Source organism: Euprymna scolopes, chromosome 29 (assembly GCF_053919585.1).
Source record: "Euprymna scolopes isolate OS-2025 chromosome 29, ASM5391958v1, whole genome shotgun sequence".
NCBI lineage: Eukaryota > Metazoa > Mollusca > Cephalopoda > Sepiida > Sepiolidae > Euprymna > Euprymna scolopes.
The window spans coordinates 37,964,032-37,980,580 of record NC_136510.1 but is presented as its reverse complement, the minus strand read 5'-3'; the positions used below and the strand labels follow the sequence as shown (position 1 = coordinate 37,980,580).

General features: G+C 33.0%; 1 long non-coding RNA gene across 1 annotated transcript; it reads right to left on the bottom strand.

The window, feature by feature from the left end:
- Positions 1–1,159: 1,159 nt before the first annotated feature.
- LOC145252600 (uncharacterized) lies at positions 1,160–12,238 on the bottom strand. The gene is made up of 2 exons (XR_013863628.1): positions 12,046–12,238; positions 1,160–2,699 (listed from the first exon to the last, which is right to left on the bottom strand). It is a non-coding gene; the product is annotated as an uncharacterized LOC145252600 (long non-coding RNA).
- Between the last annotated feature and the right edge of the window lie 4,311 nt (positions 12,239–16,549).

Sequence of the window (16,549 nt, the reverse complement as noted above, 5' to 3'; positions counted from 1 at the left end):
TCCTCATGCCATCATGTAGCACTTCAGTGACAAACAAATTTCACTAAAATTGGCAGAGACTTAAAAAAAAAAAAAACGAAATCTCTTTATATATACATATTTTATCTTTAATCCTTATTCCAATTTTAATTAAAAGCCATTAAATGATTTTGGTTCTAGAGAAATGTCTAAAATTTGTAGCTGAAGCTTAAAAGGTCTACTAAACTGAAATTCTGAACATTTCTTATTTGTTATAAATAATGACATTACTAGTATGAGTTAGATATACACGCACAATATTCCAAATAGCAATAAGAACACGCATGTGCAATTATATTGTTTTCCTTGATTCAAATAAAACTTAGTTAAAACTCAAAAGCCATGGTTTCTTGTATATTTTCAGATGAATACAGTCACTATTTTGCTTTCTAAGCATGTGGACCCAATCTCATCCTGGCTATACCGCCAAGGTTGCTCCAATGCTCACCAAACTATACAACAAATGCCTTAACGAATCTTGCTTTCCTGACTGCTGGAAAACTGCTTCTCTGGTATCAGTTTTCAAGAATTCTGGCGAAAGAACTGGCCCATTAAATTACTGCCCCATTAGCCTCCTCCCACTTTTCGCCAAAATATTTAAGTCCATAATTAACCAAGCTCTACTCCATCAACTTACAAATGCTAAACTTCTGACCAACCAACAATGTGGATTAAGGCGAACCTGTTCCACAGCAGATATCCTTAGTTAAAAATGAAAAGCCATGCATCTTACTGACATTTCTGTTCTTCTATATTCTTCAATGTACAAGAAGTGAATAAAAAAGAAAAAAAAATCACATTTTACCAGATTCGGGTTTCTATTGCATATGTCTGCATCTAATCAGATAAGTATTTTTTGAAAATACATATTTGGAGACCTTAGAGAAATAAGTTTCTTTACCTGTACGTTTGTAACTGAAAATTCTAACCCACTGATTTCATAAAGATAATCCACCTTTCTTTCAATTTAGTTAGTTCCCAGAGACTCACATGTCACAAGTTTACGAATTTACTGGTCAGTTTACATAAAATGCCGGAAAGTGCCAAACAAAACTTTTGTCATTTTTTTTTTGTACAAACCCTGGCTATTTTTTTCAATGAAAAATATATTTCTGTTATCTAAATGAAAACAATAATCACATTTTACAAGAGCCATACACTTTATTGACATTTAAGTTCTTGTATATTCTAAATAGCAATATGAGCACACAGGTATTATTTTCTTTGACTTCAAATAAGATTTGGTTAAAAATGAAGTGGAAATTTTTTTTTTACAAGAATCCTATCGTGTATGTCTGCGCATATGCTGAACTAGTGTGGACTTCCTTGAAAAACAAGATCCACACACATCGCAAGTGTATGGCTTCTCTCCAGTGTGTATTCTTTTATGCACGCGCAAATGCGAATGATAGGAAAAAGACGAGCCACACAGCTCACAAAAATAGGGTCTTTCTCCAGTATGTGTCCGCTTATGCTGAACTAATGTTGACTTCAGTGAGAATGAAGAGTTGCAAACTTCACAAGAAAATGGTTTCTCTCCAGTGTGTGTTCTCAGGTGGCTCACCAAAGTTGACTTGACAGAGAAGGAAGAGTCACACACCTCACAGGAAAAGGGTTTCTCTCCAGTGTGTGTTCGTATATGACGCACCAAGTTGGATTTAAGTGAAAATAAAAAGCCACACACTTCACAAGAATATGGTTTTTCTCCAGTGTGTGTTAGTGCATGCCGCTTCAGATGTGACTGATACAGAAAAGAAGAGTTACATGTGACACAGTTATACGGTTTCTTTCCAGATTGTATCTGCATCTTTGCAAAGTTTTTAAAAAAATGTCGACACATGGGATTTTTTAGCTTTTGATGGGTATTCCTTAGTCCGACACTTATTAGCGGATTATTATACTCTTTTTTCACCCATAACAAGGCATATTGCCACTTGGAACTATCTTGAAGCATATGGGCAGTTGAGCAGTCTGTTCACATTATATTTAAACTTCTGAATTGTATAAAAAGGAAGAGATACATGTAATGTAGTTATATTTCTTTCTAGTTTGTATCTACATTTTTGCAAAAATAAAAAAAAATTAGTCCCACACATGGGCTTTCTAGCTTTTGATGAGTATTCATTTTGTCTTTTCTTCCTTTCAGTTCTCGAAAACCATTCAACCAAAAGGAAATGTAAATATTTGTCACGTTCATAGTCATCCATTCTTTTAATGTGACCAAATAAGCGTAATCTCCTGACCTACACACATCTCCCTATATTTTTCCAGTTCATAGTTTGCTTTCGTTTTCATTCTCCACATTTTATTTTTATTCTCTCATTTTTTTAAAACTTTTTTTATTATCACATATTACTTATTTCCACCCTTTTTTTCTTTTCTCTAAATTTTACCAATGATAATAAGAGCATTTGGTCCAAAATTCTTAAAGTAAAAATGTTAGTCTAACACAAGATAATTATGTTGTTTTTTTCTTTTTCAGCCTCAATTTTCAAAAAGAAATGGAAATATTTCACACATTCCATTTAACATAATATCTCACATTTCCCTTATTTTATTTACGTTTTCAGCTAAGCATTTCATTTTTCTTATTTTCGTTTTTTTTTTTGCATCAAAGGTTTCTATTTCCTCTGTTCAAACTTGATCAATACATCGGTTAAAATTTGTGATAGCTGGAACATCTGTTAAAATAAAATAAAAATTTCTCAATATATTTATGTGTGTGTGTGTGTGTGTGTTCTTATATAAATAATTTATTTTTCATAACTCAATATATAAATTTTCTGATTCATTAGCTTTATGAAATGTAAACATGATTTCTCATCTGTACTTTTTAACTAAAATAAACATTTCATGAACGATATAAATCAAGAAATAAATTACTTTTCATAACTTTACAGGATGCAGATGATTTCTCAAGTGTACTTTTCAACTTTTTTTTTTATTCAAAAATCCACAAGTTTCACAATATTTTTTTTCAGTTTTACACCGACATCAAAATGTCTTAATAATAAATACATTTGAGCATGCAGCCATCATTGTTTCACCTATAACATACTAACATTTAAAACTTTATTGATTATTAATTTGTTAATAAAAGACGAATGGAAATGAGGAGAGCGTTAGTAATGAAGTACATTTAAAAATGTGCAGCTATAGGTTAGGGTTAGCCATGTTGAGTTCATGGTGTTTCTTGTCGAACCCCAAGACCAGAGGGGCGTGGCAAGGATGCACCCAAAGTGAGAAGATTGCAGTTGGAAGAAGTTCTGTGGGATGAGTCAATTTCCTTTGGTCTCCCAGACTGAAAAGAGGAAGTTGGCAGTATGTTCACTTCTATCACATGCTCAATTCGCCTGAGAAATGGTCACTGATTAGACAAGCCCTAAAAAACTAGTTGAATGCTTGAACCAATTAGTGCCATGCTTAAAAACCAAACATTCAAAATCGTAAACGATGAACTCTTGTTGCTGTGATCATAGGTAATCACTACTACTAACAACTAAGTCAGTAGATGAAATATTGGTTGGCATCTGAAAAACGTAAAACATTGAGTCTGATCTGTACCAGATGGGTGACCATTTGGGAATACAATGCGTTGTATATAAGAGGGCACTGACACCTTTCTGCAAAAAACTTAACGTTGTCATCTCTCCTGACCAGGATATACATACAGCTGTGGACCACTTGTGAATTCAATGGTTAAAAAGACAATGGTTGCAAGAGTAAGACTTCACAACATAAAATAAGACTAATTATTAATTTATGTGTAATTTCATTGCTAGTCACTATGCGTAGGAAAAGATTTGCAAATTTGTTATCGCATGAACAATCTGTAAGCAAAATATATTTGTGCTTCATCTCATCACATAATGCGCTATGTGACAGGATATAAATATAATTATAAGCAATTTTATGTTAAATTATACAGAAATTTAGGATTTTAAATTCCATATCTTTAGATTTTATTGTAATTTACATGGGATAATTAAAAACTAAAAAATCCTAAAAAGTTGGGCATCTAACTCCAAGCAGTTTCCAATTTAAAACGTTTTCTGTTTTGCATATACCATGCAAGACGTCAGTTTGGAACATGATGTGACTCTGAAATTTTATTCAGGTAAGTTTTTTGACCTCAGGAACTCAAGATTTTCTCAGAAATGAAGCCTTGCATGTGATTTTGGAAATTTACATATGTGCACCAATATGGAACAAAAAAATAATATGACTAATATGATAATAGGTTTTTTCTTTTAAACATTTATGTGGACACAATAAAATGGTAAAATGCTTGTTTTGTTCACTCGCAGTGTTAATTCCAATTTAGATCTTTCAACTTGCAAAAGTGAAAGAAGTAGACAACAGATCAGTTTAGTACTGAGAATAAGAAGTTATTACAGATCTAAGTAAACGGTTAGCAAAGACAAACTGGAATTATGCTCTTACTAAAAGTGTAGCTATGGCATGAAAAGTATTGCCCGTATATATTCAATAGTTTAGTCAATATCAACGGTAATTAAAATGATTTAATAAAGAAGATAAATCACGGATATAAAAAAAACATATCTTTCTTTCTTTTAACATGACAGTTCATATGTTGGCCATCTGTGAATTTCTCAAACACAAAAATCATTTCAAGTGAGACGATGAGGAACCAAATATATTTATTGCCAGTAAAATGAAGATGGAATCTGTATCATTTACTCAAACAGACAACCCCATCTGACAACCGAATAGTCAAAATATGTCATTGTTTTGGTCGATGGCAGATAACAGAAAAATCCCAATCTATATAATATGTTGCTTGTTTCTTCCTTTGTCTATACATTACATTTTGAAAAAGGTCTAATACAATTTTAAAAGGCCAAACTGCTATAAAAAGGAAAAAGACAAATGGAGGAAATTTAGCTTAAGAAGCCCAATCTGGCAACCACGGACAAGAATATGAGAGTGATTATCTTTGATGTAGACTGGTTAGGAATATCATTATAATAATGTATGATCATTGTTGTGATTGAATAAAAATGGAACTTGTAGTAATTTGGACATGCACTGGTTCTTCACTGAAGAAAAAAGTTAGTAAAACATTACATAAAAAGGGAATATTCAAAAGAAACGGGGCAAAAAAGAACATCATGTGGAAGTGCTGGACTGAAAGAGTAAATTAAAGATTGTCTCTTAAAATGTGATTTTATTATTTGTATTGAACTATGTAGCATAATATTACGTTATGGGTATTTATTAGTACTTATTAATTCATCTCATTTTGAGTCAGTTCTATATTTAAAATATCATGGACACTATTTTGACAGAAATGATAAACTCATATTTGCTTCATATTATTGGTTTTTCTGTCTAAAAAAATATTTTTAATTTTTTTGTGCTATCCATAAAAATACTAGCTTTATCCAAACATTTATTGATTAAATATATATTTCTCATTCTGCGGAATTTCCACAGGTCCTGCTAGTTTACTCAATGTTTATTATGTACACATTTCTATTAAAATATAGTTGTCATGTATCATGTTAAGGGAAGATCTTGTGTTTAAAATAAATACAATTGTCTTGCATTTGAAACGTGGAATAATGCAAAAAAAAAGAAATCACTCTTTGTCTGCTGTACACTACTAAAAACAAGGCCGATAGCCATTAGTCGCGTGCTCTCGTGTGATGAATGAATGCGTGAATGTAGGATTAACATGAAATTCTTACAAATAAACTAAAATGATCGAAAAATGGACTGAAATGACTTAAATAAATAAAAAGTAAATGACTTAGAATGACTTTAATGAACTTAAGGATGAATTGAATGACCTTAAGAATGACTTGAATGCTTAAAAAATAACTGGAATCCTTCAAAAACTACTTGAATGATCTGGAGAATGACTTGAATGGATTTGAGACTGACTGGTTGTAAAGTTGGTGATCATTTTACATTAAATTAATACAGAAAAGTGATCCCCCACTTTATATCACAATAAGTACAGCATGTAGTAAGAAAAGATACTGTACTTTGATCTTGGCCAAAAGGCCAAGAAAAGCTTAAAAAGCTAAGAACAGCATCTATTAACAACAGACCTTTGATCTTAACCAAAAAGGCCAAGCACAAAAGTGTTACGGACCGACTGACAGATCGACCGACCGATGGTCTGATGAAGTGACTTATAGAGTAGTTTGCACGCGACTAAAAATCTCAATTTTGATAATTTGCTCAATATTTATACACATTTCTACTAATATATAGTTGGGATCAAGTAAAGAATAGATACCCTGTAGCAGACAACGCCGCCTGGCGGTGAAAAGCGTACAATTCAACTAACACCGGTGATTCGACCTTGACATTGGCACAAGCACATGGCGTCGGGTGTTTGTAAACACGTCAAATAGCAAACATGCTCGAATATTCGCCAACAATTTTTTTTTTTAAATATATTTACAAAACTTTTGAAGATTTAAATGAAAAAATATATATTTACAAAACATTTTTTGTAAGTAAGTAACAAAACGAACGTATTTAATAAATAAAAGATATTTAAATAAATGGGTGTCTTTCTGTGTCGGATTTTTTCGATCAAGATTGATTTTTATCTACCGTGTGTTTTTTTTTGGACGGAGGGGGGGTCTGTATGCGTTTTTAAGACAATTCAATATTTATTTAATTATTCTTTAAAACATTTCAGCCACAATTAATATATTTTTTACATAATATTTTTAAATATAAACTTTTGACGAATATTCGCGAGCAAGATTTTTTTTTTTAATAAAAGACATTTAAATAAATGGGTGTCTTTCTGAGTGCGTTTTTATTTAATAAAAATAAAAATTATAAAAAGATTTGGTACTGGTCGCGATTTGAGTTCCCTGCCGAACACCATAAAAAAAACACTGACTTCTCCCTACGCATAAGCAAAGGACATTTATCGCCTTTGTTTTTTATCACTTTTATCGACCTTTTCTTTTTTTTTTTTAAATAGCATTTTATTTTTAAATGACGACGTTTTTACTGTTTATGAATATTAAAAGAAAAATAATTACTAAACATTTATTAATAAAAAAATGGGTGCTAGTGCACTTATGATCCGGATCCGCGCTATAGTTTAAATCGTATTTCTAAGTTTAATTAAAGTGTAATGTTTTTTTATTCAATTGTAAGGTTAAGCCATTCTTAACATGGGGAGGGTGTTTTGTACCTATTCTCTACTTTAACCTTACAATTGAATAAAAAAAAACATTAAACTTTAATTAAACTTAGAAATACGATTTAAACTATAGCGCGGATCATAAGTGCACTAGCACCCATTTTTTTTATTAATAAATGTTTAGCAATTATTTTTCTTTAAATATTCATAAACAGTAAAAACGTCATCATTTAAAAAGAAAAACACTTAAAAGTAAAGACTATTTTTCATGTAAACTTCCAAAATATATTTTCCAAGTAAAGACTAGTTTTTTTTTTTTGCATGGCCAAAACGGAAGGAGACTAAGTATTTTTTTGACAGTCTCTCTTTAAAAATCTACCAAAAATCAAGTGATTATCCAATCAATGAAATTTTAACCGATTATTAAGTGACCAAATTTCTAACAGTATATTTCTTTTTTCATAATCGATATTTATATATATTTTTCCACTACAATCCCCCCTTCTTTATTTGTGGGTACAAATATGCTTAAAATAATCAGCCGAAACTGAACAAAATATATTGTATTGTGAGGAGGGTGAAGATTATAAATAATAATAAAAAAAAAAACCAACAGTTCACATATCAGTTTTTAAGGTTGAAAATCCGAATTTCGAATGTGTTTAATTTTCCATCTTTTGTGTTTTGAAGTGTGAAATTTTTCATCTTTTGTGTTTTGAAGTGTGAAATTTGTTGAATGTGTTAATAATTATTCTTTCAGATTAGAAAAAAAAAAGAACTATATATTTTCATTATTTTGGAAAATAACACTACTTTTAAATCTTTGGAAAATAAATTAATAATTTTCTTTTAGTGAGCCCAATATTGCTAATATACCATCTATATATATATAAAAGCCAAAATGTGTGTGACCATTTCGTGTATGTCTCGCAAAGGCTTTTCTCACACACGGTCCCGGGGGGTAACGATCTTACAAGTGTTTATATAGGCCGTAGATAATGATATCTAGGATTTGGGAAAGCGCGTTGTGTCTCGATTTATTTACATCAACTTTTACAAAATTATTGCTATTTTGGCTTCTTGCATGTTGCTTCGGCTTTTTCGTATAAAAAGCAAAACTAATTCAAAGGCTAACCATCATTCTCGGCATCGCGCCGGGAAAGTCAAGAATCAGCTTTGATCAATGTGGGGCCAAACTCCTCTCATATCAGACAATTGCTATTCAATCTGGACAATGGGGCCCCCTCCCCAACATCTTGGGGAAAAAAAACAATCAAAGTTTGGTAAACAAACCCAAGTTAACTGCGTGACTTCTATTTGACCTCAATAATTAGGTCAAATGGAAGCAGCAGAGTTAACTTTTATTGCTGCCACCTGTCAATAGTCAAATAAATAAATTCAAACATTTCTCTTGTATGTCTCCATGGCCCAGTGGTTAATGTCGTACGCCTTTTTTTTCACACTTTAATTTCCAACTTTGCCTCAAGGGTTCGGGTTCGATCCTCATACTCACCTACCAAAACTTTTTTTTTTTTATTTTAGTTTAGTTTGATTTACCCAAAACCACACGCACCTCAAAAAACCTGGGCATCGCTGGATACCCCCCGTTAGTCTATATATATAAAAGGCAAAATGTGTATGACCATTTTGTCTATGTATCACAAACGCTTCTTTTGCACACGCTCCTGGGACGGGGGGGGGGGGGGTTACGATCGCTTACAACTATTTATATACCCGCTAGATAATAATATCTAGGATTTGGGAACGTGAGTTGCCTCTACATTTATTTACGTCGACTTTTATGAGATTTGCGCTATTTTGCTCTGTCGACTGTTTTTCCTGCTTTTTAGTATAAATAAAGTGAAACTAAAAATTCAAACTATGTGTTCTCGACATCGTGCCAGGAAACATCCAGAAGCAATCAGCTTTGATCAATGTGGGGACAAACTTCTCTCATATCAGACAATTGCTAATCAATCTGGACAACGGGGAGCTGCTTTCCCCCTCCCCAACATCTGGTGGGGAAAAAACCAGTCAAAGTTGGGTAAACAAACGCAAGTTAACTGCGTGACTTCTATTTGACCTCATTAATTAGGCCACATGTCAATACTTAAATAAATAAATTCAAACGTGTTTCCGTCGTATGTCGTGGTGGCCCAATAGTTAACGTCGCACAATTTTTTCTCACACTTTAATTTCCAATTTTGCCTCAAGGGTTTGGGTTCGATCCTCATACTCACCTACCAAAACTTTTTTTTTTATTTGTTACTTGTAGTTAAGAGACCCGAAAAGAGGGTCGCGAAGGAAGTAATTTTTTTTCACAACCTCACTTCTTCAAGCCAGTTATGTACAGTGTTAACTTTTTTTTTTTTTTTTTTTTTTTTTACAACACTATATAATAATACATTGGTTTTAACTTCAAAACATTCATAGTTCAAAGATAAAACCATTTTTATCGCCTTCTTCGTTATAATAGCAAAATTTGACAATGGGAATATTGCATTTCATGGAAAACCAATGGTAAATGTATAGTTTAGCGGCGTAAATTATTTGATAAAAATTTATAAAAACTATTTTTTATATAAGACACATTATTGGACCCAAAGGCTGGATTAAAAGCAGAAAAAAAATTATTTTTATTATTTTTCATCATTTTTTATGAGACTAAAAATTTGGCTTTTCTAAGGTTTGACAGATTGGACTTTTTAAGGCCAAATTTGGCCTTTTTTATGCTCTTTCATTACAAAAAATATGGCAGCCAAAAAAATAGTTCATGAAAGAACATAAAAAAGGCCAAATTTAGCCTTAAAAAGGCCAATCTGTAAAACCTGAGAAAGGCCAAATTTTAAAAACGATATGGTGGCCTCGATAGGAGTATCAGAATTTTGGGGTAATTTTTGACACTCCTAACACAAAACTGCGAATAAGATATAAAAAACTTGTAATTTCTCTTTTATACGTGAGTTGTTTATTTTCTTTATGGAATATACTTCCAAAATAAACTATTAAAGTTGTATAAAAAATAATAGAAATATTTTTTATTTTTTAAAAAACAGAGTTTACAAAGTGCCGGCGCGCTTTCATGCAGCCATTTTTTTTTATGCAATGAAATCAATTGAATTTTACGAGTTAAATATTTTCAATTTTTAAACTTCAAAAATCTATCAAAATTTTTCTATTGATTCAATTTTTACGATATTTTCAGGGTCAATGTGAAATTTTATGCTCTTTCCAATAAACTGAATATAATATTTTAGACAAACGTTTTTTTAAATCCCCCCCCATTTTGAAATGTCTATTTAAATTTAAATAATTAATTAATGTACCAAAGTTTTATATATCACAAATTGAAGATAAAAGATCAATAAATAATATATTGTAAATTAAAACAAAAAAAAGTATTTTTTGGAAATTTACCTAAAGTCTAAAGTGTAAAACCCTCTTTTTTTAAGCCACGTTGATTATTATTTTTTTTTTTAATTAATTAGAAGCCTATGTTCTGCTTATATTGTCCAGTAAGTAATGGACGATAACAACAATTTTTTTTCCATTTCATTCAATATTTTTTTTTTTTTTTTAGATATTAAAAAAAAAAAATTCACTCGACAAAAAAGAATGAAACTATAATAAATCAAAAATTTATGTATTTCTTTGAGAAAAGAAAACAAAAAATTCCTGGAGTGTTTTTTTTTTTTAAAGGAATAATCATATGAGTAAAATTTGACTATTTTTAAACTATGGGAACACATATTTCTCCAGGTACAAGGCTACATGCCTAACGCGAATATGTTGTTTTTATGTCCTTTTGTTCAAAACAAGGAGAAAGATTACTTCCGGTTTTTCAAAAAATGCTTCCATGATAGCGCGTTTTTCAAATAGTAGTTTAAAAAATTCTTTTATTTAAAAAATAAATGGAATTTAAAATATAGATATGAATAAATTCTTAATGAAGAATGGGACTACACACTGAATTGTTTTTTGTTTTTTTACATAAGTGATTTCTTGGAATTTATATTGATTTTTTTATACTCGAAGGAAGAAAAAGTTTGTGGTTTTCTTCAAATCTTTTTTAAAGAAAGCCGATTTAAAAACAAGTATTGCATAATTTGCTATTAAACCTGTTATTTTATTTTAAAGTTGGTCTTTGCTCCTTTAATTGAAAAAAAAATGAGGGTTTGAATTACATTTGTCAAGTAGTTATAAGCTTGTAGAAATAGGAGGTCGAATTATTCAATTTGTTTTTCAGGCATTCTTAAAATCGGTTTCTGACACTGCTATGGCCTCGATTATTGTATATTTAGTCTATTAAAAAATGATGAAAAAATAATCAAAAATTAAAAAAAATTTTCGAGCTTTATTTCAGTCTTAGGGTCTAATAATGTGTTTTATATAAAAAGATAAATAATATTTATAATTTTTTGTCAGTCAAATAATTTACGCCGCTAAACTACACATTTGCCAAACCAATGGTATCTACTTAATTGCCACCTCGACTTTAGTAGCATTTCCCAAAATTACGAAAAATAATAGATAGAAAATTAATTATGAAAATAGTTTTCGAAATAAATTTCAAATTTATACATAAATAAACAGAATGAAGTCTGGGGAAGTAACCCAGTCCGTCTTGTTGCAAGTAATGGCGGACTGTGATTGACGAAAATTTCAAAGCACATGGTTTATGTAATAATGAAGTAATATTAAACTAATTGCGACACGGCAATTAAGTAGATAACATTGCTTTTTGATGGAAACTCATTTTTTCGACTTTCAAATTTCGCTATTATAACGAAGAAGCTCCCTAAATTTTCTTATTGCATAATGTTTTGATGCTCATAGCCAAATAATTTAAGCAAACAAAAATAACTTCTGTTATCGTTTTCCCAACTTACCTTTTGCAAAAAAAAAAAAGAAAAGAAAAGAAAAAAAATCCACGAATGATAAAAAGGGTTTTTCTTTTGTTCAATTTTTTTTTTCTTCTAAAATTAGTCCAAAAAACAAGAGATCAAAATGGTAGGGAAACGAGCGATATAAACATGAAATTATATTTCGTGTTTGATCACAAAGTTTACAGGGGAACGAGTCACCGCAAACCGGTGATCATATTATATAGTTCCTTATGTTAAGAACCCCCTGCCCTTAATATATGCTTTGAAATTAACGAGAAATTTATTTGTCAATTGTTGCTTTATTTCCTCCTGTTTGCATTGGACTGTTTTAAGAAGAAAAAAAAAATGTTTTGTTTTATTTTAAATATTTCCTTCTCCCCCCCCCTCCAACCGGCTAATTTGCAGTTGGAGATTTAAATTATTTTACACGAGACATTTTCTTGCCTTCTATGCGAGGTTTTAAGCTTTACTTTTCGGTAAAAATGCATGTTAGCATTTTCAAGAACTGATTTTCTTCCAAAGAACTTTTAAAGTTATAACCAAAGAACATTTACTGTTTTATATTTTTAATTTTATATGTATACTAGCAGATGTACCCGGCGTTGCCCGGTATTCAACATAACGTTAAATTCCTTAAAAAAATTAAAAAAAAATGATGTGCATGCGAGTAGTATGCATTTTTTAAAACTGGTACTTCTTGTAAGTAAAATAAATAAATAAATAAATGATATTCGAGCTGAGATCGAAACTAAACCCCCAAAACAGTGAGTTTAGTACGATAACCATAAGGCCAGTTTGCCACATTTTTAAAAAGTGTTTTAAAACCTACTTATTCTTAACATAAGGAAACTGTCATGTGAACGATTCGCGCATACGCAGTCATGAAACAGTTGAAAAATATAAAAATTTTATAACCCCCAGGTATCAATTTTTTAATTTTGACTTCTTAGCAGCCATTTTTCCGGATTAAAAATGTTTTCCACATGTCTGAATACCCTATATACCAAATTTCAAGTCTGTAGATCAAAAATTTGTTGAGTATATAGGTTGAGAGTGGTCCTCATGGACACACATTCTCACTTTTATAGATATAATAGATAAGGGGAAAAAATTATGCATATTGTAAATACATTATACCATCTGGGGATATTTTAAGTAGTTTTGGTCCATGGAGTGAATGCGAAAGGGAATAGACTAAGTGGACGACCCTCAACTCCCTCACCCTATAACCACTTTAGCCTCGTGCCACATCTTTGGAAAGATCTTGTAATTTTTTTTTAAAGGATAAATAAAGAGCATTTTAGGTTCATAAATTAAGACTTGAATAAAGCTATAAAAACAAACTATTATTTTATTTTGTAGTTCACATTATTATTCACATCACGAATATACAACAAGAGCGCAATATTAGAGGGGGAAAGTGTCAGCTACAAATCCTTAGCATAACAAGAAACAAGTTCTAATTACGAAACCTCTTGTGAAAAGTAAATTCATCGAGATAGGATGGAAAAAGATACTGGGATGTGTCAAACTGTCTGCATAATTTACATTTAGCGCGCATCCACGTGTTCTCAATGTGTTTGGTGTGGATCTCTGGATCGACTGGATCCACAAAGATGGATAACAAATAAGTGAAGGTAGATTCCGCCTCCAATTTGATCGATGTTTGCATATGCTGGCCAATCATCGGATATTATATGGGAACCAAGCAAGATAGGATGACAAATGAGTGGCTTTAGTGTACTCGCTGGGTGGTCAGGTACCTCAATAGGAAAGCACTTTCCTATGTTATGTCCTACACCTCCAAAGACCCAATTGCCATCTCTCCACTGTCTCCTGTAATATTTTCTGAGAAAGTACTTTGATTCATAAATTTCAATGACCACTCAGTCTCCACTGGCCACTAATGCCACCAATTTTAATTTACGTGCCTAAAATGCACTTTTACCTCTGCTAAAAACAGCCTATCCTGCCTTGACAGAGTACAAAATAGATTTTGTGGTTTCCCTGCAACCTCTCTCCCACAGAAGAGACGTTGCGAACCTGTCTTTGTTTCATTGTTATTTCCATGGCAGGTGCTCGTCTGAGGTCCAATCCCTCGTCCCCCCTCGCCAATCTTTCACGAGAAACACCCGTCTGGCTGAAACTACTGTCAATAATTTTCAACACTCTTTATCTGTGCCTAAATCCAAACGTAGATTCCATGAGCAAAGCTTCTTTCTTAGAACTGCACACCAGTGGAACTCTTTGCCACTTGCCTGTTTTCCACCTGACTACAACTTGGACGTCTTCAAGTCCAACATGAACAAACTCCTGACAAACCACCCTCTTAAGTAAGACACTCTATCAAAACCCAATACTAATGATTACTACAATACTATCTCACTGATTACTGTACATGCAATAACCCTTATCCCTGAGTGGCCTTCGGGCCTTCATAAGTGGTGACCCCCATGTAAAAAAAAAAAAATCCCAAGTTAGTGAATGCCTAACAGCCAAGATTACAAACAACCACAATAACAGCAGCAGTGGAATCTTGCAGTTTACGAGTTCGAATCTGCCTTTGGTTTATTGTGACACTTACGTCACCCGCGTGTCGCCTAGTGGTGGATGTACCCCGATTGTTCCTCGTGTCTTCTGATGAGAATGTCAGCGGCCGGTACCTGAAAGAGACTTGTCATGCAAAACAATTGAAAAGACCAAGTCAATAGTTGTTTTCTTTTTTTCAAAATTCCTTGTATTTCAATTACGGGTACAATTGTAATTCGCTGTTAAGTTAGGGACTGGCCGTTTGTTAACTGCAAAGTTCTTTCGTTTTCGATAAAGACTAAAATACATGGCAGGTCAATCGATGAGGTGCTTTTTCGCTCGTTCGAGCTCAGGGGAGCAGATGTCACTCCGTGTCTGTCGGTCTCCGTGTGTCCCAGTCTCTCAAAACTCGCTGCTTATATTGTGGGGGCGGGAGCTAAATCTTCTTCTTTTTCTCTCATTCGGCCCTTTAGCCAATCAGGATGCTGGAACCGCTGTCACTCAAATCTTCGCCAGGCGGCCTATACCCAAAAAAGGAGCTATCTTTCTTCCTTTGTTGGCATTCGGGCGTTCTCAATCTCGGCCGGCGCGGGCCTAATGGAACTTGACATGTCGTAAAAACAGAAATGTCTCACTTAATTATTTCTGAGAGAACATAAAAACCGCTGAATCCAATTCCACAAAGGCCACGTGTCCCTCCAATAGGGGTCACTTTACCGCCCAGGGCAGTCGACAATGGTCGCTTTGTTAATTGGGATTTCATTGGTATCTTCCGCCACCCACGCGCTCAGCGGGCTGTCATGGGCAATTAGTGTTTACTGCTTTCTTGATCAAAAGAAGTATCCCCCGCATTCTTGCCCATCTACATTTCTTTTCCTTTTATTTCTTTTTTTTCTCTTTTTTTTCACAACTGGTCTTCTTTCTATGTTTGTCGTTCGCCCCCCCCCCTCTTTTCTCGGTCGTCTGCTATTTCTCTTCTGTTCACAACTGTTTTTTTTTTCTATGCATGTCGTTCCCCCTCCCCTCTTTTCTCGGATTCCGTTGTGCGCATTCAGCTTGCAGTTTACTGCACGTCGAGTCTGTCTCATTATAAGCTCTGTGTTGATTAGCGCAAGCATTCAACTTCCCTTCTGGCTTGCCAAATCAGAGGCCATCTCTTAGGCGAGCTGAGCATATGACAGAGTTGATAAAAGAAGTTAACACACAGTCACTTCCTGTTTTCTTTGGTCAGTGCATGGTACCAACAACATGGCTCGGACCAACCTTCTCTCTTTGGGCGCAAAGGAACCTCTGCCTTCTTCTCCCCCCCCCCCGGGACTTTGGCCCTGGGTTTAACTTTGATGAAAAAATATATAATCCATCATAGCTGCTGCCAGCCCCTGACTTGACACCCGTGTATGATGATACACTCCATAAACTTTTCTCCCCAATCAGGATTTCCTAACCTTTCTGTCTTCATTCATATCTATGGACTTATTCTATTACCAACCCACTTTTCACCTTTCTATTCTTATTTTATATCTTAACAAAGATTATTAATAAAGTTGTTTTATATGTTAGAATAAGATTTTATCTTTCTATTCTTCAGGCGAAAAATCCTTCTGCCCTCAGTCAGTGGAGGAAATATTAGTGCAACTTTACTATAGTGTGTCTTTGAAAAAATGCATTTCAGAGAAAAACATTATCATGTACTTACGTGTCACGTTGAAATTAGTATAAATTCCAAAAGTTACAAAAGTAGAAAAATAAATAAAAACAATTTTTTGAAGTTGCCATTTTCCCGGTAAATTAACCCTTTAGAAGATCGAAAACAAGGAGAGATAACTGTATTCTACCATTTACGTTGTTTTGCACAGAATTGTTTCTTTTTTACATAGGAGTCGCCACTGATCAAGGCCCAGAGGCCACTCAAGGAAAAGGGTTAAAGAGTGTACAGTAGTCAATGGGACAATATCATAGTAATCGTTAGTAGTGTAAA